Here is a 24,260-nt window from a genome sequence, read left to right on the forward strand (position 1 = left end):
TCCATGCCCCCCATTTCAGACACGAGAACAATGGAGAAAAAACATCATTATTTTTCTTTCTTTCAGCAAAAGTGTCTTTTACTTCAAAGAATGTTAGTGACTATGGTTTGAAGCCATCAACATAAGCAAGCTTTAAGTTAATGCTATGCTCTTTCCTGTATCTCTAAAAATGGACCAAAACCTACCCAACTTCTAGGAAGAAAGTATTGTGTATGCACATTTTACCTCACAAACTACACGAAAGAATATTATTAAGGTTACTGAATCAACCACTTAAAAGTTATAAAATGACACTCTGCAACCATAATTCACTTCCCTTCAGTGTGTACATTTTTATACAGTATTTAAATAAACATGTATTGCTGCTTCAAAGTTACCTTGCCTCCTTCAGTGCACAGGATGAACGCACACAGATGATGATATGGAACCTAACGCAGGTAGGACTCTTGTCTTACCTGCTGAAGAACAGGAACATGCGTAGTGAATAAGGCAGAGCTCACAGAAAGAAAAAGACACACGGGCTCTGTAATATGCCACAAAGCTTTAACAATTAAAGTCCTGCCTTTTGTAGTTTCCCCCATTGCTCTTACTGTCACGCACACCATTTAACCCAACATTTGCACAGTCTTTAATTAACTCTGAATTCCTCTTTTTCCCATACGCTCTGCAGATACATGTGTGGAGCACTCAGTACTGTTACTAAAAGCAGTGGCAGTTGTAACTTGAGCAAACATATTTACAAGAATTGTAGACATTTCAAACTGGACACCAAAAATGAGAGAATGCTTTTCACCTAACCCTCTCTGTGCCTCTGTTCACCATCTGTGAAAATCCTGTCTCATCTTAGGTAGTGACTGATAAACCAGTAATTATTTGTGAGGCATTCTGATCATGTAATGATAAGCACTTCAGCAAAGCCCATTCAGATGTTACCAGTTTTGTCTTCAAAGTAGAGTTGAGTAACACGGAGTAAAAAAATCATGGACACACAAAGCAATCAATGAAAAATACTGAATTCTGTTAAGTGAGCTCCATCCACCTCATGCACTGAATGAGACAAGGTTCCTGTACAAAAAAGATAGTACGTGATCACATAGTTAAGATTGTATCAGACAGACGTGCTCAAAAAGGCACTTAAAAGCTCTTTGTTCGAGAACCTTAATAATGTGAGATTTCTTCCATAGAAGGTGTTTAAGATCCCTGATTTAAGATTTTAATAAATCAAGTAAGTTCTTCCATTATCATGCAGCTGTGTTGAGGTTGCATTACTTTTTTGGTGTCTGTCAGAAGTAAAACTGGAAATCTCTTGTTGGTTTAGAACATTGTAAACAATGCAAACATGGACAAGGACAGAAGTGTTTTGCTTAGCTTCTTGTTTTCACTTTTTGCAAAGTTTAGGGACGGATAAGGTATGTTTTGATGCAATGTCAACTATCACTAAATACAAAAACTAAGCATTTGATGCTGCTAATACACATTCAAATGTAAACAAACAAAAGCTCCGTGATACCAACAGGCTCCTGCAACATAAGGTTCTTATTAAAATAAATTTTGGTCGATTATTACTATTTATACAACACGGGCCAAAGATCATCCTTTCATAGGGATCTGTACAATATTTGCACTGCAAGAAAGACATTTAAACGTTACTAATGGTAGAAGAGAAAAATTGGTAATTTTTATAACTTTAGGTTTTTTCAGAAAGCTTTCTGTTGCTCTTATGCAATTTTAAGTCCTGTGTTCATTATGTTTACTGGTTTACAAGTAATTTTATATGCTAAGTGAAGTATATTTGTTAATATCTCCTTTGATAAAGCCACCTCTGCGGCTGCATTTGTAGGCAATTTTTTGCCTAAGTTGTATAGACCAGCCATGACATAAAGAACCCCTTAAATACTTTTTTATGTGCTTTGATATAATAACCATCAAAAACGTTCATAGCTCACAGGTCACAGTTTACTTTCATTACTAATGGAGCATACCTGATTAACTGCGTAGATAATCTCCAGCAGGTTTTATCAGCAGAATTAAACCGCGCTGCATAAAGCAGGTGGAATTCCTGCAGAGCCCCTGACTCACTCCGCAGCTCAGGCAGAGCATCGGGGGCGCGCTCAGCCCCCCCAGGTGACTTTTAGCAGAGCTCAGCAATGGCAGTGTCCGCAAGCGGCATTTCTGCGCTCACCAGCAGGTGTTACCACAGTCAGCCTGAACTGCTGCCATTTACGGAAAAGTGACACACAAAACAAGCACAATTAGCCTTTTACGAGGGAAAAACAAAGAGAAACGCTATTTACTACAAGAAGGTGCGATTAAAAAAAAAAATAATCCCTTTTTAGCGAATCGCTGTTAACACACCCAAAACGCAACGGAGTAAAACGAGAGGGAGCAAGGCTGCCCCTGGGCGCTCGCACCGCTCCGAGAGACAACCCGCGCAGCAGCCGCGGCGAAGAGACGCTGCGCTGCTGAGAACACGCTACGGGTGCCGGGTTTTTTCCCCAGCGAGCTGCCGAAATCCACGCGTGAGCCAGCGAGCACCGGCGACGACACCCGCCAGCCGGCCTTCCCCGCGGCGGGCCCGGCGGCCCCCGCATCGCGCCGCGGGGCTGGCACAGCGCGGATGCGCGGCAGCTCGCCTCGCCTCCCCCCCCGCGGAGCCCGCGATCGCCGGGCGACGGCCCAGGGGAAGGCGCCCGACTTTCGGCAGCCCGGGGGTCCGAGCAATCCCGTCCGCGGCGACCGGGCGCCCTGGGAGGGGGCGGCTCTCCCCTCCCCTCCCCTCCCTTCCCGCGCCGTGTCACGGCCGCCGCCCCCGGCCGCCTCGCAGGAGCGGGCCCCGCCGCCCAGGCCCGGGCTCCGGTACCGCCCGCGGGTCGTGAGGGAGGCTCGGGGCTCTCCCGCCGCCCAGCCCCGCGGCCGCACCGGCAAAGTTGACTCCCCGCCGCGGCGCGGCGCCCGCCCGCGGTCGGCACCCCCTCCCCGGGACCACCCGCTCCCAGCCGGGGGCTGCCCCCTCCCCTCACAGCAGCCAGCGCCGCGGCGGCGGCTCCCACTCGCACCTCCAACAGCGGGACCGCCCTGCGCAAAGCGGGCGGGGGGCGCGCCGCCTCGCACCGAGCCGTGCCCTACCTGCGCAGCGCTGCCGCACAGCCGGGCCGTCGCCCCACCGCCTCCCGCCTCAGCCGCGCACACCCGGCACGGCACGGCACGGCACTGCCCGCCGCCCGCCTGACAGCCGCCCGGGCGCGCGCCTCCCCCCCCCGCCGCGCGCGGGGCCGCCGGGGCCGAGCGGGGCGCGGAGAGCGGTGGCTGCTGATTGGACAGGGGTGATGTCACTCGTGAGCGCGCGCGCGCGAGCGAGGGCGGGGAGCGGTGAGGGGAGAGCGGGGAGGGTGAACAGGTGAGGGCAGAGCGGCGGGGGGCGGGAGGCGAGGGGTGAGGCGAGCGGCGGGAGGAGGAGGAGGAGGTGAGCCTGACGAGGCGAGGGGCGAAGCGGCGCGCCAGCCGGCAGCCCTCACCGCGGGGGTGCGCGGCGCCGGGGCCCGGGAGGAGCGGGGCGAGAGGCAGCAGGAGGGCCGCCCCGTCAGCCCGGGAGGGGCGAGGGGAAGCTGTGCCCGGGGCGCGGACGGTTTGCAGCACCCCTCCGTCCACACGTGTCCCGCTCGAACCGCATCCCGCGCTGCGCGGTGAGTGTCTGCAGCTCCGTGTGCCTCACACACCCGCCCCCACCGCCGGCACATGCCCGGAGGGAGGGTGAGGCCCGAACGAAGGTGCTGCCCCCACCCGGGCCGTGTCCCTCGGCTGCGCCCGTTGGCATTGGAACGAGAGGCGGGAGGCGAGGCGGGCCTCGGGGGTGCAGCTGGGCAAGATGAGGGGGGGGTTCTCGGGATCCTGGAGAGATGTGTCCCGGAACGCCACATCCAAACTTTCGATTAACAGCCTCCTCCCGAGTTAGGAGAATAATTTTCAAATGACAGGATTTTTTTAAACCTTGATTTATTTTATGGATTTTGCGTTTTCTGTGCAGAATCGTCTATGTTCATTGTTATCATAGAATCACAGAATAGTTTGGATTGGAAGGGAACTTTAAAGGCCATCTAGTCCAGTCCCCTTGCAGTGAGCAGGGACATCTTCAACTAGACCAGGTTGCTCCAAGCCCTGTCCAACCTGGCCTTGAATGTTTCCAGGGATGGAGCATCTGCAGCCTCTCTGGGCAACCTGTTCCAGTGTTTCATCACCCTCATGGTAAAACATTCCTTTCTTATATCCAGTCTGAATCTGCCCTCTTTTAATTCAAAACCGTTACTCCTTTTCCTATCACTACAGGCCCTGCTAAAAAGTCTGTCTCCATCTTTCTTATAAACTCTCTAAGTACTGAAAGGCCTCAGTAAGGTCTCCGCAGAGCCCTCTCTCCAGGCTGAACAGTCCCAGCTCTCTCAGCCTTTCCTCACAGGAGAGCTGTTCCAGCCCTCAGATCATTTTTGTGGCCCTCCTCTGGACCCGCTCCAACAGCTCCATGTCCTTCTTGTGCTGAGGGCTCCAGAGCTGGACGCAGGACTCCAGCTGAGGTCTCACCACAGCAGAGCAGAGGGGCAGAATCCCCTCCCTCGACCTGCTGGCCATGGTTCTTTTGATGGCAGCCCGGCATAACAGTTGGCCGCCTGGGCTGCGAGCACACATTGCTGGCTCATGTCCAGCTTTTCATCCACCAGCACCCATGAGTCCTTCTCGGCAGGACTGCTCTCAATCCCTTCATGCCCCAGCCTGTACTGATACCAGGAGTTGCCCCGATACAGATGCAGCACCTTGCACTTGGCCTTGTTGAACTTCTTGAGGTTCGCACAGGCCCACTTCTCCAGCTTGTCCAGGTCCCTCCAGATGGCATCCCATCCCTGAGACGTGTTGACCAGACCACTCAGCTTGGTGTCATCTGCAAACTTGCTGAGGGTGCATTTGATCCCACAGTCTGTGTCATTGATGAAGATATTAAACAGCAGTGGTTCCAATATGGGCCCCTGACGGACACCACTTGTCACTGGTCTCCATCTGGACATTGAGCTGTTGACCACTACACTCTGGATGCGACCATCCAACCAATTCCTCATCCACCAAACAGTCCACCCATCAAATCCGTATGTCTCCAATTCAGAGAGAAGGATGTTGTGGAGGACCGTGTCAAAGGCCTTACAAAAGGCCACACAGACAACATCTGTAGCTCTTCCCTCATCCACTGATGTAGTCACTGCATCACGTAAGGCCACAAGGCTGGTCAGGCAGGACTTGGTGAAGCTGTGCTGGCTGCCTCGAATCACCTCCCTGTCCTCCATGTGCCTTAGCAGAGCTTCTCGGAGGATCTGTTCCATGGTCTTCCCAGGCACAGAGGTGAGGCTGACAGGTCGGTAGTTCCTGGGGTCCTCCTGTCTTTATTAGTACAAAGGCTAGATGTTTATTTTTAAAGCCTCTACCTCTCCCTTCAGCCCAAGTCTTGTGGTATTTTTTGCTTTGTAAATTGCTGCAGAAATCAAAACTTCCAGAGGGAAAAAATGACGGAAGAGCTGTGTGAATGCAGAGGCAGGAAGGTGCCCTGTCCCGAAATAAGTATGGGGCGTGCCGCATACCTGCTTGGAGGAGAGCAAACAGGGCCAGAGTGGAGAAATGGTCCACTGAGGAGTCACGAGCCACCAAATTTATGATGGCTGCTGCAGGGAGGACTCATGAGGGATGGAACAGGGAACCTGCTAAACTACAAGACATGAGTTCCCACTGTGTATGAAACACAACTTTTGGGGTGAGCGGGGACTAAAACTGTAACACTTTGTATTTACAGAGAGTGACAGATTATGCACGGTCACTAGCTGGTGGAGCACAAGTAACACTTGGCTAGGTTATTCCACCTGCACGGCAATAAGGACCAGAGAGTGGAAAACTTCATCTAGTCCAAGGCCTTCAGCCTGACAGCCCGAGGACCCTTGTTGCTCCGTGATCAATCCTTTCTGCTGGGAGTAACACCAAAGCACATGCATTTCCCCTTATGAGAAATGAGGTCTCTGTGGTAGAGAGGCGTCTGGAGTACTTTTTTCCAGCAATTTGCAGTAAGGAGGGGCAGGAGGAAGTAAGTCACGACTGCTTCACTTGTAGCCACATAATCTCAAGTAGTTCTTGCGTGTCTCAAAGGATTTGAACTCGCTCCTCTAAAGCACGAGATACCACTGAGCTTAGGGCTTTATGGTCTGCAGACAGTAGCAAATAACGTTATGTCAATTACAGTGAGATCATGCTGCCGCAACCATATGGGTCGAAAGCTTGTTGTTCAAGGATAAATAAGATAGTTCATAAAAAAAAAACAAAAACCCTAACAGATTCTCATTTAATCATTCCAGAGTCGGAGATTTAGGCTTGTCTCTTTATTTCCTGTGTCTTAATCCAATACTGAGCATTGTATGGGTACACAAACATGCAGGAGAGAAGAGCTGTCACTGTGGGTGTGCTCTCAAAGCAACAGGGATGGAGGCTGTGTGCCAGGGAGAAAACTGAGTGGTACCAAAGGTGCGGGGAAAAAAAAAAGTAAATAAAGACTGAAGAGCAGAGCATATTAGTGTGAAGAGGTTAGGTCATAAAAATTGGCAAACAGTCAACAGTAACGGAACAGTAGGAATTTAAAATATTAGTGAGCTTTGAAACTCTGTCACAGACTTCATCTGATCTGAAGTTTTTAGACAACTTAACTGCTTTCTCACAGTGAGGAGCATAAAACCATTTCAGCCCCTGGCAGGGTTTAGAGCAGTCTTAGGACTGCTCTGAATGGCATTCTGTTCCAAAACTGCCTCTGGTTGCATTTTGCAGCTAGAAGCACTAAAACGCAAGTCACCTTTAGGATGATGTGCTGAAGGGAGTGCTAGGCTGTTCGGCGTGTACCCTCAGATGTACAGCAGAGGCAGCTATACACTGCCACGCATATTTAATGTTTAGGATACTCTCTGAAAGATTTTATTCGTAATGTTCAGTAATTTCAGTTTCCGATTTCATTGCCAGAAGTTAAGATGGCTGTCATACACATTTTGAGGCAGGGTAATTTTTTGCTTAAATGTACCAGTGGGTGTCTCTGCACTGCACAGAACATCCCTGTCTCTCGCTTTGCTTGATTCAGACATCCTTCGCTAGCGCCAGGGACTCCGCAAAGCAAAACAAGAGCAGAAAACATGCGAAAAGCAGAAACAGAGTGTATTCAACACCCTGTGCATTTGTAAGCATCAGCTGCCTGTTACTCCGTAACACTCTGTTCCTACCATCAGTTTACATCTGTAGCTCGTACACATACTCACATCCCTGTGAGGGATTTGCTCCCTGGAAAGGGACGCAAGTCATTTAGAATCTGACCATAAGGATGAAAGAGGCATAGCTGTAGCCTGCAGCGCTCGTGGAGAAACAGCAGCCACTGACCTCACTTTGTATTCCCTACAACAAACACTCAGAGCATCCACCACGGGAGGAGGGGGGGGCAGGGGAATATGGAGCGGGGACAACAGCTTTCCGTTATTATAATAAAATGGAGACACAGGCCAGCATGAGCTTTATATAACCCTACCCAGTCTCAGCAATCTTTTAGAGGATTAATAAGATTAGAAGCCGCTATTGTTTTGCTAATGGCTGTTTATTTGAAAAATGGCTTTTCTTGTAAACATACAGAAATGACCATATGTTACTCCATACTCCAGCGCTGCCTTGGAATAGCTGAAGAGTACTCTTTTTTTGAAAAATCTTGCTGCAGCTTATGCTGCTGGAAGAAGGCTAACAATGCTAACAATCCATTTAAAAATCCATGGTTTTTGGAATTCCAGATGTATATTTGCAGAGCTAATTTGAACTCTGACTATATCCAAGCCTATCATCCATAAAGTTGACACATGCAAGTTCCTCTTCATTGCTCCCAAATGATGCAAAATATTTCCCATTATATTAAAAATTCAAAAATGAAAGTGGGAGTTTTGGAGTCAGACACCGAGCTGAACACTACTCTTGTTCATTTCCAAATTCTCGCAAGTGAATGAAACACATCAGAAAGGTAATTTTAATTATAGAGCTTAAAACAGAGCGTATGGCAGGGCTCAAGATTGAAATTAGCTTCTGTATCTTACAAGTCTATTTTCAACAGTTTATAGTTTAATCGTTGGGGCTATTATTTCCTATGCTTGATGTCTTTAATGACTCAAGTCTTTCTGGAAAATGATTCAGACATTTTTGAGGGTGCAAAAGGACAAAATGAGGTACTTTTGAGATGAGAGACAACTTTTCTAAAGATTCTTTTAATGGGATTACTGTCCCTATATCCATCCACAGGAGGGAGTAAGAACTTGACATCTGACAAAAAGGGTAGTTTGGAGCTCAGACAGATTTTTCTGCATGAACATATTCATATCTGACAAAGAATCAGAGCAGGAGAGAAATTAAGAGGATAACATGAGATTATGTTTACACTCTGTTGGTCACTGACTGGTACTGTGAGCTCTAGATATCAGTCCAGAGCTTGTAACTTTGAACATTAGGTTACTCTAAGTTACACTGGGGTTTGATTAAGAGGCAATCACAGCAGATCATGAGTTAGGTGAATGTAAAATTAGCTGTTCCTCTCAGTAAGCAGATCTCAACTTTCCCACGAATCTAGTCCCACAAATGAAAATGTTTAACTTTCACATTAAATTGTTTTTTCTATAAGCTGTTACCAGGCTATCAGGTTTGTACCACAAGACAGGTGACTCGAGTGTCACTTCAGAGAAGCAGAAGTTTCCCAGATTCTCTCCTGAGTCAAAAATACAATCTCTCACCAGTCCAGTCCGTATTCCTTGGGTGCACATAGCCAGATGCATATAGCTACTTTAACTCATGTAGCCACAGCCTTCCCATAGCAAAAAAAAGGAGAAAACCAAAATACATGACATTTTCAGAAAGCAAATTGTGTGGTCCTATGTTGGCTATTTCTCACACATGATAATACCTGTTCATGCCCACAGTTACTCATTTGGCCCAAGTGAGAGATGATCATGTCGTGAACACAAAATTCCTCAGTTCACTGACAGTTCTGTGCATTGGGAAGAGGTTTCAGTTTTCCTTAAGTATATATGAAAATCTGCATAAACACAGTGCAAAAAGGGTACTAGTACTTACTGAAGTGGCAAGACTTTAAATTTAAGAATTGCTGTGTTACCTTAGTTTTGTCACCCTACTCTTATGCATTGTGTGAACCTTTACACAAGCTCGGTGTTTTTTTCTATGAATTCCTCTTTTACTCAGTATAAAAGGTGAATATATATGATACAGGATCTCTGCAATATTTCTTTGTATTCTTACCAATCAATCGATTCAGGTGTAATTTACAGCTAAATGGTGCTAAATAAAAGCTCAGGTTCTTTTTTCATTGTGCCAGTGAGTGCAGTTCCCAAGGGTTCTCCAAGGTTCCTGGCTTTGAAACTTTTGTTCCAAAAACACAGGTAGGAAAATATTACAGTCACTTCATTTCAATATACGCAACTGAGATACAAGATGATGTGGAAATTCCTAGATAAATTGCATATATCTCAGCAACTAGATGCCCAACTCAGAATATTACTATTTTTTCCATATTCTTCACAGGGAAGTGTGAAGATAGAAAAGATTCCCCAAAATCAGTTCTTAGGCTGGCACTTCAGGCTGGTTGAATGGAAAATAAAGAACACCTGTCTCCTGTTTTTGAAAAAAAAAAAAAGACTGAAGTGGCTTGCACAGTAACACGTAGTCTGTGAAGGATATGAAGCTTAGTTCTCCTATATTGCTAACATGTTTTAAGCACTTTCTGCTATTTGAAATCATACAGTTTAAGACTTTCACAAGGAAATACATAGAGATTTCAAAGAAAATCTCTTCATTCAAACCTTCGCAACAATGCATACGTAATCTTTACTTTGGCCTTTGGATTTTGCTGTTCTTTTAGCATCATTTTTTGAGGGAATTATATAGTGCTACTTTTCATTTGCTTTTTGAAATAAAATATTCATTTGAGACAAAAAGAAAGTATTAATTTACTTCAAAGGAGACGAATTGTTGTGCAGTAGGGTTCAGCATATCTGTAGGGGCTACGATATGCTCCAGATTTCTGAAGATTATTGAACTGTTCTTTGATGATATATTCAGAAGCCCTTTTAGAAGGAGCATTTCTGATGGAAGACTCTCAGTTACAGTAGGTATTTGGGTATCCGCACTTAGCATTAGCTGTTGGATACTTTCCACGTAGGTGTGACAGACACCTCGGACTTCTAGCACATTTATTTTTATGTTCACTAGCCTTCTAATCATCACATATTAGCAAAGTGGGATTTAACCTCTCTTGTTTCCTAAATCTTACCTGAAATCAGCCTTGTACAGGACAAGGCACAGAAGCAGATATGGCCCCTGTCTGATTGTGGGAGGAAGTGGGAAGAAGAGATTAGTGCTGAAAAATGTCTGGCTACTGTCATTCGTGCTGTTAGTTGCCATCAAGGTCAGTAATGGGTGGTTCCCTTGTTACTGCTGTTCAGCTGGGGAGTACAGACGTGTCTGTGTCGAGGCTGGAATGCTGCAGTGCTTGCAAAGCCTCTGTGAGAAGATCTCACCTTTCAAATGTCTTATACAAAACTACCACAATATCAGCTTGGTGGTAAAGGCGAGGCCAAGTTTACTGCTTGGCAGCACAACCTTAACACATTTGCCTGATGATCATCAGTACAGGAGACAAAGTGTATTAAAATGATGTACTGGTGGTAAGGAATTTGGATCAGCATCAAAATACAGCCCCAAAGACTGCCATCACCATCACTTTGTTTTAAGTCTTATTTCATGAGCAGAACAACCCTGCTTAAGCATCACGTTCTCTCTGTATCTTTGTTTTCTTAATATCCTGTCTTAGGTGGCCTAACCCCAGCTTTGTCATGTTCATCGGTTGTGCTGCATCTAGTACAGTTTTTTGTTTCCTTCTGCCCTGATAAGACTGTACATTGTGTGAATGCTGTGGCGAGCTTTTAAGTGAGCAATGTATATTCTCCAAAGCATGCTGGAGTCTCACAGCTGCAACGTAAGTGACAGGGGAATTTGTCACATACCTACTAGTGCTAATGACAAGGCTAAACCCCTGAAACCTCTATATCTGAAATCTCTTTGTTCACCTTGACTGCGTGTGCATATAGGTAGATAGATATAGATAGATAGATATATATACAGATATAGATATAGATACATAGATACAGATACAGATGTAGACATAGATACATACACATGTGCATGCCTGTATGACCAAATGAATTTAGAACAGTTTTCATCAGGAAAAAATTAATGAAAAGAACTATGTCCTAATTTTCGTCCAATACAGACTTTTCTTTTAGAGCTCCAGAAAGTCTTTAATCTTCTCAGCAATGTACAGCTAAACTTAATTTAATGAATTCTCATGGGACTGACACAAATTGGTTGCTCAGGAGTTGAGATCATCTAATAAAAGGCTAATCTTTAAACTACAAAGAGTTTAAAGAGAGTCTTCCATCAGAAAGACCAGGAACTTCCACTTCAAAAGATTATATCTTTTTCACTCCTGTTTTTTCAAGCAAGGTGTTTTCCTTTTCAAAGGACACAAAATAAAGAAATAAACAAAAGGAGATGTAACAAAATGCATACTTTAAAAATTTTGTATATTCTAAAGCAATACTTTTAATACATTTTACAATTAATTTCACTGAATTTATTTTAATGAATGTTAGCTGTGGATTAGAAGAGATTGCGAATGAGAAAGATACTGAAAATAACTATTCTTAAACCTTTGTTTATGTGAAAGTTTAATTGACATTAATGAAGTTCTTTGCAAAAGTACAGTCATAATTATTGTGGTGTGTTTTGCATAAAGTGTTCCAAATTTTCAAGTTTCAAATATTTTAACATTAGGAAGTGAGTTAAAATATTTCCCTTTTTCCAGCAGTAGAAGATGGAGCGGTCAGGATTTGCACCAGGAAACCTGACACAACTGTCAGCAGCCAGCAGGAGCGCCCCTGCAGTGAAGAGGGCCAGCAGCATCCGGGGCTGCCTTGGGAAGATCATTGCCAGCAGGTTGAGGGCAGCGATCCTTTCCCTCTCCTTGGCACTGGTGAGACACATCTGGAGTGCTGGTCCCAGTGCGGCTCTCTCCAGTACAGGAGACACATGGACATACTGGAGCAAGTCTAGTGAGGGCCCACAAAGATGACCAAGGGACCAAAGCACCTAAGCTAAGAGAAGGCTCACTTGCTCTTGCTCGGAGGGCTGAGATGTTTTAGCCTGGAGAAGAGAAGGCTCAGGTGAGTCTTACAAATATGTATAAATATCTGATGGGGGCTGAGTAAGGAAGACAGAGCCAGACTTGTCTCACTGGACAGGACGAGAAGCTATGAGCAGACATTAAAATGCAAGTAATTCCATTTAAGGTTTAGAAAACCTTTTTTACTGTGAGGGTGTTCAAACACTGGGACAGGTTGTCCAGAGAGGCTGTGGAGGCTCCATCCTTGGAGACAGATACTTAAAAACTGGCAGGACATGCCCCTCAGCAACCTTCCCTAGCTAACCCTGCTTGAGCATGGTGGTTGGACGAGGTGATTTACAGAAATCCTTTCTAATCTCACGGATTCTGTGATTCTGTGATCAGGATATTGTCCTGTATGTGTTTTTATGCTGCAAATTCCAACTTTTAAAATAAAATGAATACAATTTGCAGTCTCTACATATTTGGGACATGAGACTGTTCGACATAATTTCAAGACATGTTTCATACAGTACATTCAATATAGATATACTTAAGTTTTTCGTAACACAGTGACATTTTTAAATAAATATGTGCATGTGTAGACATATGTTTATGTATAATATAATGAAACATCAAAGACATTCCTTATTTTTCAGAAGGAACAAAGGATTGATATAGGTTAAATATGTCCGTAAGTATTTGCAGAACTGAGAATTTTAATTTCTTTTTAGGTATTATAATGTATTCATTACAGATACTGCAGTATTTCTACAGATTGCATTACTTAATCCTTCTCTGAAGTACACCCTCTTTTCTGAGTGGAATATGTCATGACAAGCAACTCTAAGCTATAAAACCGCACAATTAATTTCAGAATAAAGCAGAAAAATAATGTATTTATGCACACAATCATACACACTATTTCAAGTGGGTAGGTGTTAGTCATTTTCTTGATCTTACCCTTTCTTTTTGCAGAGTACATGATGCTTGAATCTTTTAATCATTCGATGAATGTATATATTAGGAAGTGTTTTCTGGTTTGCTGCATATGGTGGCATGATTGGATGCTATATGGCCCATTTCAAACTAGCCCTAAAATTTCTAGTTTTCTACCATGCAGAAGGGGTGAAGCTGGTCCATGTGCTCTCTTACAGTCTTGTGATCTTTCTGTTAACATGGTATTTGCTAAATGTAAAAACTATCTGAGTCTTATCTTCTGACCATGGATTAATGATTATAAAGTTAGGCAACATGCATTATTGGCACATCAAGTTTTCAGTGTGTTGGTTTCTTACCTCCACTCTTTAGGGTTCAGAGTAAAAGTCAATATTTTTCATTCTAGACTGGCAGAATTTCTTTCCTTAAGGTAAATCTTTCTGAGGTCTGTAGGAATGCCAGAGTCAGCCTTGTTTATCTACCTCTCAACCTTTTAATAATTTTTCATAGAATTGATGTTTTGTGATGGAAACACTGTACATGTTTCCATCACACTGTCCATGTGACCATCTGAAGAGCTCTGAATCTGTTGGCCAGATTTGAAGTGCTGAAGTGTTAGAGCTAAATTCTTACACATTTAGTGAAGGCAGAGCAGAGCAGAAATACTTTGTAAATGGCTTGATATAAGGAAAAGCTGCATTCCGTTAAAGTTCATAAAATCTGCATGAGACAGGGCATCCCTATAGAAGTCCCAAATTCAATATAAACTGCTCCGAGGATAACCCATTAAACTCATCCACAAGAAAAATCTGTCTCCAGTGCTGTAGGATTAGTGCAGTACTAATTCAAAACTGAGATTTTTCGTAGAGTAAAACACAGGGCAGCAGCCTGGTTTTAGATGGTCCAATCTGCTTGGTACATAAACCATGCTGAATTAGTGTCTGAGATTTCCTCCACCACTACCTGATTTTGTGCTTACACTTTGCTGCTTGCATGCTTTTCCTCTTGATTAACAGTTAACTATGACAGATGAAAGCAAATAAAAACAACAGAAACAAAAATTCTAAGAGAAATGCAATATTATCCATATAACATTTCATTTAATGTCAACAAGGCTATAAAAACAAGTGAAGTCAGGAATTACAGCTCCAGTGAGGTTCATATTTGTTTCTTGGTGGTTTGGTGCTTTTTGTGTTTAGCAGATGCTACACCTCGAGGCGGGGGGGGAAAACCCCAACAATTACAGTTTACAATTAATGCCTCTGTAGTTCTTAGCATTTTACTGACTAATCACAACAAGCTACATCATTAAAGTGCAGTACACACAATTCCTCTGTTAAAAGGGTAGTTTAGAAAGAGAAATTTAAGTTCAGCCTAATAGCCTTTTGTTTTTCTCATCCAGTGATGTTCTAATGGAAAATACAGAAACTGTTCTGAACAGCAACCAGAACTTGAAGACCTCTGTCCTGGATGAATGACATAATTTCTTCTGCTTCATATCTCTTCCATTAAATCTTCATTTATTTTCCGCATAGCTCCAGTTAGAGACTCTTAATCCTGCTGGGATTTAAGAACTAAATGTTACTGGGGTGCAGACTGCATTTGGGAAAATACACACTTCCTAGAAGAAAGGTAAAAGCCAGGAGTTTAGATTATTAGAAGCTATGAGTTTTGAGGATATGGGTCTTAGATATCTGAAATGACAGTTAGGTGGCACTTAAGTCTTTTTGTTAACTTGACTGTCTGCTTCTCTGCAGATATGTCAAGACCAAATTGCATCAGACCAGTCTAATCTCCTCATACAACAGCCTAACCGATCTTGTGGACAGATAAAAGGCAGTAGATGTCAAATACTAGGATTTTTTTAAGGTTTCTCATAAAAATTGGGGAAGATGATTTAGATAAAAATGCTGTTGCCTGGCTACCAAACAAGTTGGAAAAGCATATTCAGGTGAATTAGCACTGACTCAGAGTCAAAATGGAGAGGTGCGCTGAGAGATGTTTGTCAAGGGCCTGTCCTGGCATAGTATTGTTTCATGTTTGCGTTGTTGAGAGGTGTGATAGAAGAGACTACATGACATACTAAATTCAAAGATGGTCTAGATGGAAGGGAGCTAGCTTGCCAGATGACAGATTTGAGTTCAGAGTGGAGTCTTGACAAGTGGACCTTCAATCTGAAAAAAAGTAGCGCACTGTAGGAAAGTTTCTGTGCATTATCTGAGATGATTCCCGAGCACAGGCAAACAGCACCATATTGCTCCCAGAAAATCAAACAGACTGGGACTTAGCAACATGAAGCTGCAGAACATGTGAGCCGGTCCTTCCACCTTACTCAGGTCTGGCAAGGCCTTGTGACAGCACCATGTCCGGTTTTGGACATGACAGCAAATGGATGTGGAGCAGTTGGACAGAACTGAGACATGCTGAGAGGAGTCACTGTGCCATATGGAAAAATCAGACAAAATGAGATTGTTTAGCCTAGAGAACGAGGGACTGGGTGGTGACACAACAGCAGTCTATTAAGTAAAGGGTGGAATAGAAGGAGGCTCAACTGTTGTTCAAGCCCATAGTAGGGAAGACAAAAAGTAATGGCTATAAATTGCAACAAGAAAGCATCAACCTAGGTACTAGTGGTTTGAAGTCTCCAACTTGGGAGCTTTGTAAAAGCAAGAATAATCTCACTGAAGACGACCTTGCCTCAGGAATTTGGCTGCACTCAGTGATATCCCTAAAGCTCCTTCAGCCCTGTAATCGATTGTCATATTGATGTCTAAATCTCAACTAGAGTTGATGTCTAAATCTCAGCTAGACTGTTTCCCTGTAGCAAAAGCCACAAGCAATAGTAAAACTGAGTCCCTAGTATCTTCAGTACTTTTTTCAGGTTATCCAGACCAAGCAATATTGTATTCTGAGGCAGTAAAAAATTTTTTTGCCCGTATTACTCTGCATTAACTGAATGATGATGGGAACACCTGCTGCTTTTCGTAAGAAGATATTGCAACATAGGCAGTGGTTGCTTCATTTATTGCCCTGTCTGGCACCTGCTCAGCTGTAGCATAACTTGTCAATTACAAAACAGAGAGAGCTTTTGAAGATGCCAAGGCAGTGGCCAGATTCATCTCGCCTCTCTCCCTATGTCTGCAGTATAAACATCTACAACTGCACCACTCAAGCTAATCTCCATTCATGGTGAACAGAGAAAACTAGGCAATTTAGCATGCGATTCATTTGGCTTATTTTCGATGTCTGTGTTAGGGTGAGATGAATAGAAGTTTTTTCTACATTGACTGGCTGCAGACTGGATGAGTAGCTCTGATGGGGAAATCTGCATGGTAAATATCCTCATTTTCTAAGACAAATTCTATCTGGTGTGTTGATTTCAGAGCCCAACAGTATCCCCGTAACAATACTAGATACACAATGGGGCTGACTAGCAGCTGTTTGAAAGAGAAGGTGATAGAAGACCTCACTCAAACTCTCAATTAAGTGCTACAGCTGTTAACAGCAAATAAAGCTAGGAGGTAGAGATTATAAATAAAGTTGAAATGACTGACCCCATAAGAAATGAGTATGATACTGCAAATTATGTTAAAATGGTAGAATTAATATGTAAAATCAGGTCCAATATATTTCGATTGACGGGTTTATTGATTAAAACTGCCGTGTGCATGACTGCAGTGCACTGGTGTTTATTCTGAATTAAAGATACCACTTATATGGAAAAGCATAGTATGTCTTCCCTTGGGCACTCCAGATGAAGTGTTAAGATCAGGTTCATGCTAAGTTTGGAGTCATATATTCATTATCAGATTATTAGGTTTTCAATCATAAAAATAATTATTTAAAAGGGAGGAGCAGTTCACCTCACTTCTAGCCCTAGGGATTTTGCTGAAAAATGGTAGCCTTTCCTATTTCAGTATTTTCAGTAAAACATTATTTCATAATTGAGAAAAGAGCAGAATGCACTCTTTAGCCTCAGTTTTTGGGTCTTTAATACTGCTTTCCTCTTCAAGATCAGATAATTTTCTTTTCCTCTAGACTCAGCAACTGTGTGAAATAAAATAGCATTGAAATCTTACCAAATATACACATCATTACTAGTGCCTCCCTTGAAGGGCCAAGCATCGTGACTGGTTCCATAATCCCTGGCTCTTCCACCTCGCCCTTCTCCCCTCTCTTCACCTCCTCCCTCTTCGGCTTTTGCCCCCAGTATATTTCTCTCTCTTTATATTTATTGCAGTGTTCTGTTCTGGGATTGCCTATGACAGTCAGACCCCGTGCTAATGGCCACAGTGTATGCACCTGATTAGCAGTAGCATTTAATTGTCAGGTTCCATTTTGAATATTGTTTTGCACAGTGCCGGAGTTACTCTCAGACAGTCACTTGCAGGAGAAAAATAGAAGAACACTCTTAGCTCTGGAGCTACTAGAGACAACGTTTTCTGAAGTGCATAGAGGATAAATTGTTGTTTGATTGATTGAGTATCCAGAATACAGAAGCGGATCAAGATGGACAAAGACCATCTTCCAGACATGTTCACCCATGGACCCCTGAAAATATACACAGCATTGGACTGTATTTCTTCAAGCCTTCTAAAAAAATCCATCAAGTTTTGCAGGAAATAGTTTGCATGTAAGACACGATAACTGTCCTGATGAAGTAACTAGGGATCACAGTGTATATTAGTCAGATACATTGGAGCCCTGAAAAATCAAGCTGAAGAACCTTTATCTGAACAGCAGGGGGTTATGCAGCAGTCCCTAGAGCTTCATTATGGACATGTTTTTAGCTAGGTGCTTGGGACTGGTGTTGAGATGGAAAAAGACTGTGTGGAGGAAGCGTTATTGGTTAATTCCACTCCTTTGTGACAGCTACAAAACTTTCCTGTTCTTCACCATGAAATTTTGAACATACAACAAAAGTTTCTGTGGATTTTCCAAGGTGAAATCCCATAATCTTGCTCAAGGGGAACAAAAAAATCAAACTATTATACCTCGTAAAAAAACATTAAATATTTTTGCGCTGTGGATTGTTTGTAAATGTAGCATGCAACACTGTTGCATTTTGACTTGATTCTTACCTGCCTGTATTCACTAAACACCAACATCTTATCTGAAACAGCAATGCATTGAATGTGTGTTTGCTGAAATGCATCACAAATAAAACTCTTGTGTTTCCCTAACGTCACTGCTGAGCACTGAAATTCAGACATTCCTAGAGAAGTTTATTCATTTCAAAATCATTTTCATGTCACTATCACACACAACGATTGAAAAAACCCTCACACACAAAGGCTGTCAGTGCTGATGAGGTCAGTGAAACAACCTACATGATAAAGTTTGCTGGATCAAGCTCTTAATTTCCTGATTAGCATTTTAAATACCATAAGAAAAATGATTCATCAATATTTTATGTGCATATTTACTTATTTTCCAGTGACCTCCAGATAACCGGTATGTTCCAGACTGCAGTCACTGAAATTGCATTATAAATAAACAATATAGACATGAAAAGCCAAATGCACAGGTGGGTAAATAAGCAGATTTCAGAATGCCAGACTGTTATCGCTCACTGGAGTTAATACTGAGGATGAAGCTGCATCCCCTTATGATTTAAATTGACTTCTAAAAAGAAGCAGGTGCTCCAAGCTGGAGAACCCAAATGCCTGTGAGATACTCCATAACAAAGTAGAAATACAAACCAAATACAAGAACAGAGAATGGACTGAATGCAAACCAGAAGAGAATGCAAAAGGCACTGTTTATCTGCCTGGTGTCTGGCTTAGGTTAGAGAAACCTTCAAATAGTTCATGTGTGGGGAAGCAAGGACTGCCTTGGAAGCAGATGCTGAAGATCTTTTCTGGCTGTGACCCTGCTGCTCCTGGTCTGCCCCTTAGCAGCAGTACCAGTGGTGGAGAACTCTACCACACCATGCAACTGGCCCTAAAACAACCCTAGATTGGGGCTGCACGTGATAAGTGAGATCACATCTTATTTTTCCATCCAGTCGGTGTTTTCAAGCAGAATCTGAAAATCACATGTCCATTAAAGTCCAACTACATTAAGGGCTTTTAAATGCATGAGGATAGGTTTCAGACGTCAGCGGTGACACCATCATACTGCCAAGTGATACTTTCCAACAGACCCAGTAATCCCCACAGCTGTACACCAGAAAGGCTCCTTCAGTGTACAATCCTGACATCAGTACAGGATAAAAGATGGAATTGCTAGCAATGACTGCATAGCAAATGAGAATTTTAATGCCATATATAAAGAAAGCAAAAAGCCAAGAACAAAAAAAGCCACCATTAGGTAATAAAAAAAAAAACAAAACAAAAAAAGCATCCCACATGTCTGGCAGCAGTCTTTTCTGAGCTCTGTACTGATTTTCAGCTCACAGCTGCTAAACCCCAGTTGCGCACACCTTATGTGGCAGCCCACATGCTATTCTTGCAGCTTTCCAAAGGCCCTGTTTGGTGAGCTGACCCTTAAGAGAGATGCTGGGGAATGGGTGCAATGATTCCTGCTTGACCGAGAGGAAGGTAAAACTGCTGAAAATTGTTTAAGGCTGTAATGTATCCAAATAGAAATTACTAGCCAGCAGCCTGCTGGAGAGGACAGCCAGTCTGGTTGTACCGCAGGTTAAACATCGCTAAAGCTGATGAGCTTTCTGCTGCTCTGCTCGTGGAACTAAGAAAAGTAAATCTAATCTGCAGCATTACTGCTCCTTAGGCAAAGGAGCTTTTTACAGGTGTCACTGATGGCGTGACTTTATTATCAACGTCGCCTTATACTTTGCATTAGGAAATTTTGTTTAATTTGTATATAGTTTTTCCAAACTATTTTTTTTTTCCAGGCATATGCCTTGACATTTTCTATGCCAAATACCCAGAATATAGTCTTTAGTGAATTCCTAAGATGCTGATGTTTCTCTTTAGGAAACCCTAGGACATCATCCTTTGGACAAGGATTTGTCATTTGCCAGGGAGCTAGTTTTTGTACTGTTACTTCTGTAATTTTGGCTCAAACTCAGGAAAACTGGCTGCCCAAGTGAGTAAAGACTGCCGTTGTTTTACAGGTTAAAGGGGTAATGAGTCAGGATACAATAAGCATGACTGAGACAGAGTATATTCAGGCGAAAAATATTGAATGTGCCTGATCTCTGGCGCAGAGAGCAGCTGGCCTGGCACTGCCCATGGCATCGTTTTATCCTCTTTCTCCGTACAGCAGGGGGACCTTGATTTTCGGCGAAGCTACTGAAGGTGAAGGGTTCTGGAGCAGAGGCTCGCGCCGAGGGACCCTTTCTCCGGTGGCAAAACCGCAGCGGCGAGGCGGCAAAAAGCGCCGAGAGAGAGAGGAGACCCCAGCCCCCCCCCCCTCAGCGGGAAAGCGGGAAGTGCCAACGAGCAGCAGCTCTGACTCAGCGGGGGCGGAGTCGAGTGTGACAGCGGCCAAACCCCCTCAGGGATAAGAGCAGCCCCCAGGGAGCGCGAGCGACCAGGAGCGCGGGCGAACAGTGCCGGCAAACAGAGGCGGCGCAGCAGCCCGGGAGCGGCGCAGCAGTTTGCGCAGCAGTTTGCGCGGGCAGGGCGAGCGGGGAAGGCGACTGGCAGGGTACAGCCGCCCCTTCTGGCTACTCGAGTAGTGGGCATCGCTCTTCCAGGAGATATTCTAGCCATGGTTACCACCCGTGGTAAAGCTGTGGCTCGAAGGAGTGTGGGGACCCAGACGGAGGCCCCATGCAAGAACGCGGGTGTCCAGGTCTCTGGCTGCAGGGAGTGCCTGAGCCTGGCGCTTGTACCGGCGGACAGCAGAGACAACGGCTGTGTTCGGTGCGAGCAGGTGAATGACCTGCTCAGCCTGGTGGCAGAGCTGAAGGAGGAAGTGGAGAGGCTGAGGAGCATCCGGGAGTGTGAGAGGGAGATCGACTGGTGGAGCCGCACCCTACCCTCCCTGAGGCAGCGGCAGCAGGAGGCGGCTCCACAGAAAGCAGAGAACCCCCATCCCTCTTGCCACCGAGCAGAAAGAGGGGGCCTAAGAGATGGGGGGGAATGGAAACAGGTCCCTGCTCGGGGGGGCAAGCGAATTTCCCCCTGGCCTCCCTCACCTGCTCAGTTGCCCTTAAGCAACAGGTATGGGGCTCTGGAATGTGAGGGACCGGCCACAGAGGATGTGGGTGAAGGTGAGGCTCCATCCAGGGGGTTGCCTAGAACGAGTCAGACAGCCCCACGTATTACAACTGCCTCAACTAAGAAAAAAAGGAGGGTCATTGTCATAGGTGATTCCCTTCTGAGGGGAACAGAGGGCCCGATCTGCCGACCGGACCCATCCCACAGGGAAGTCTGCTGCCTCCCTGGGGCCCGGGTTAGGGATGTTGCGAAGAAACTCCCTGGTCTGGTGCGGCCTTCTGATTACTACCCCCTCTTGGTAATGCAGGTTGGCGGAGACGAGGTAGCAGAAAGAAGTGCCAAGGCCATCAAAAGGGACTTCAGGGCACTGGGGCGACTGGTTGAGGGATCAGGGGCGCAGGTGGTGTTTTCCTCCATCCCATCAGTGGCAGGGGACAGCACTGAAAGGGGCAGGAAAACTCACCTGGTTAACAGGTGGCTCAGGGACTGGTGCCATCGATCAAATTTTGGCTTTTTTGATCATGGGGAGGTATACACAGCACCGGGCCTGCTGGCAACAAGTGGAGTTCAGCTATCACAAAGGGGGAAAAGAATTCTTGGCCACGAGCTGGCGGGGCTCATTGAGAGGGCTTTAAACTAGGTTTGAAGGGGGAAGGGGATATTGCCCAGCTCACTAGGGATGAGCCTAGGCTTAGAGTGCCAAGGCCAGGGGTGAGATTGACAGCCCAGCTCAAGTGTGTTTACACCAATGCACGTAGTATGGCCAATAAACAGGAGGAGCTGGAAGCCATTATACAGCAGGACGGCTACGACTTGGTCGCCATCACAGAAACGTGGTGGGACAACTCGCATGACTGGCATGCTGTCATAGATGGCTACAGACTCTTTAGGAAAGACAGACCAACAAGGAGAGGTGGGGGAGTTGCTCTATATGTGAGGCAGCAACTGGAATGCATTGAGCTTTGCCTGGGGGCAAGTGAAGAAGGAGTTGAAAGCTTGTGGGTTAGAATTAAGGGACAGGCTCACACGGGTGACATTACGGTGGGTGTATACTACAGGCCACCCGACCAGGAGGAGGAGGTTGATGAAGCCTTCTACAGGCAGCTGCAAGCAGCCTCACAGTCACAGGCTCTGGTTCTCATGGGGGACTTCAACCACCCTGACATCAGCTGGGAAGACCATACAGCTAGGCAGGTGCAATCCAGGAGGTTCCTACAGAGCATCGATGATAACTTTCTGATGCAAGTGGTGGAGGAACCAACAAGGAAAGGCGCGCTGCTGGACCTTGTGTTAACAAACAAGGAGGGACTGGTGGAGGACGTGAAGGTTGGAGGTAGACTCGGCTGCAGTGACCATGAAATGGTCGAGTTCAGGATCCTGCGTGGAGGAAGCAGGGCGATAAGCAGGATCAAAACCCTGGACCTCAGGAGGGCTGACTTTGGCCTCTTCAAGGAGCTACTGGGAGGAATCCCGTGGGCCAGGGCTCTCGAAGGCAGGGGGGTCCATGAGTGCTGGTCGCTTTTTAAACAACACTTCTTCCATGCACAGGAGCAATGCATCCCCCTGAGAAAGAAATTTAGCAAAGGAGGAAGGAGACCTGCATGGTTAAACAAGGAGCTTCTAGCGGAGATCAGGCAGAAGAGAAAGGTGCATGGCATGTGGAAAGAGGGACAGGCCACTTGGGAAGAGTACAGAAACGTAGTGAGAGCATGCAGGGATGCGACGAGGAAGGCCAAGGCTCACCTGGAATTGAAGCTGGCAAGGGATGTCAAAAACAACAAGAAGGGCTTCTTCAACTACATCAGCAGCAAAAGGAAGGCTAGGGACAATGTGGGGCCGCTGCTGAATGAGGCGGGTGTCCTGGTGACGGAGGATGCGGAGAAGGCAGAGCTAATGAATGCCTTCTTTGCTTCAGTCTTCAGTGCTAAGACTGGCCCTCAGGAATCCCAGGCCCCGGAGGTAAGAGAGGAAGCCTACAGAGAGGACGACTTTCCCTTGGTCGAGGAGGACTGTGTGAGGGATCGCTTAAGCGATCTGGATGTCCACAAATCCATGGGCCCCGATGGAATGCACCCACGAGTGCTGAGGGAGCTGGCGGATGTCATTGCTGAGCCACTCTCCATCATCTTTGAGAGGTCCTGGAAGACAGGAGAGGTGCCCGAGGACTGGAGAAAGGCCAATGTCACTCCAATCTTCAAAAAGGGCAAGAAGGAGGACCCAGGGAACTACAGGCCGGTCAGCCTCACCTCCATCCCGGGAAAGGTGATGGAGCAGCTTATCCTGGAGGCCATCATGAAGCAAGTGGAAGAAAAGAAGGTTATCAGGAGTAGTCAGCATGGATTCACCAAGGGGAAATCATGCCTGACCAATCTGATAGCTTTCTACGATGACATGACTGGCTGGGTAGACGAAGGGAGAGCTGTGGATGTTATCTACCTTGACTTCAGCAAGGCTTTCGACACAGTCTCCCATGATATCCTCCTGGGGAAGCTGAGGAAGTGTGGGCTGGATGAGTGGTCAGTGAAGTGGATAGAGAACTGGCTGAATGGCAGAACTCAGAGGGTTGTCATCAGCGGCGCTGAGTCTAGTTGGAGGCTGGTAACAAGTGGTGTCCCTCAGGGGTCAGTACTGGGCCCAGTCTTGTTTAACTTCTTCATCAACGACCTGGATGAAGAGTTAGAATGTACCCTCAGCAAGTTTGCTGACGACACCAAACTGGGAGGTGTGGTAGATACACCAGAAGGCTGTGCTGCCATTCAGCGTGACCTGGATAGGCTGGAGAGCTGGGCAGAGAGGAACCTGATGAGGTTCAACAAGGGCAAGTGCAGGGTCCTGCACCTGGGGAAGAACAACCTCATGCACCAGTACAGGCTTGGGGTGGACCTGCTGGAGAGCAGCTCTGCGGAGAGGGACCTGGGTGTCCTGGTGGA

General features: G+C 45.4%; 1 protein-coding gene across 3 annotated transcripts in view; it reads right to left on the reverse strand.

Moving 5' to 3' along the window:
- The window catches only part of CNTN1 (contactin 1), a 262,785-nt gene extending 259,552 nt beyond the window's left edge, over positions 1–3,233 (reverse strand). For all 3 annotated transcript variants that reach the window (XM_075427774.1, XM_075427775.1, XM_075427776.1), the window contains exon 1: positions 3,127–3,233. The gene's annotated coding sequence lies outside the window, so the exon portion shown is untranslated. The remainder of the gene's footprint in view (positions 1–3,126) is intronic.
- Between the last annotated feature and the right edge of the window lie 21,027 nt (positions 3,234–24,260).

The sequence above is a fragment of the Opisthocomus hoazin genome, chromosome 8 (assembly GCF_030867145.1).
Source record: "Opisthocomus hoazin isolate bOpiHoa1 chromosome 8, bOpiHoa1.hap1, whole genome shotgun sequence".
In the NCBI taxonomy this organism is placed as follows: Eukaryota; Metazoa; Chordata; class Aves; order Opisthocomiformes; family Opisthocomidae; genus Opisthocomus; species Opisthocomus hoazin.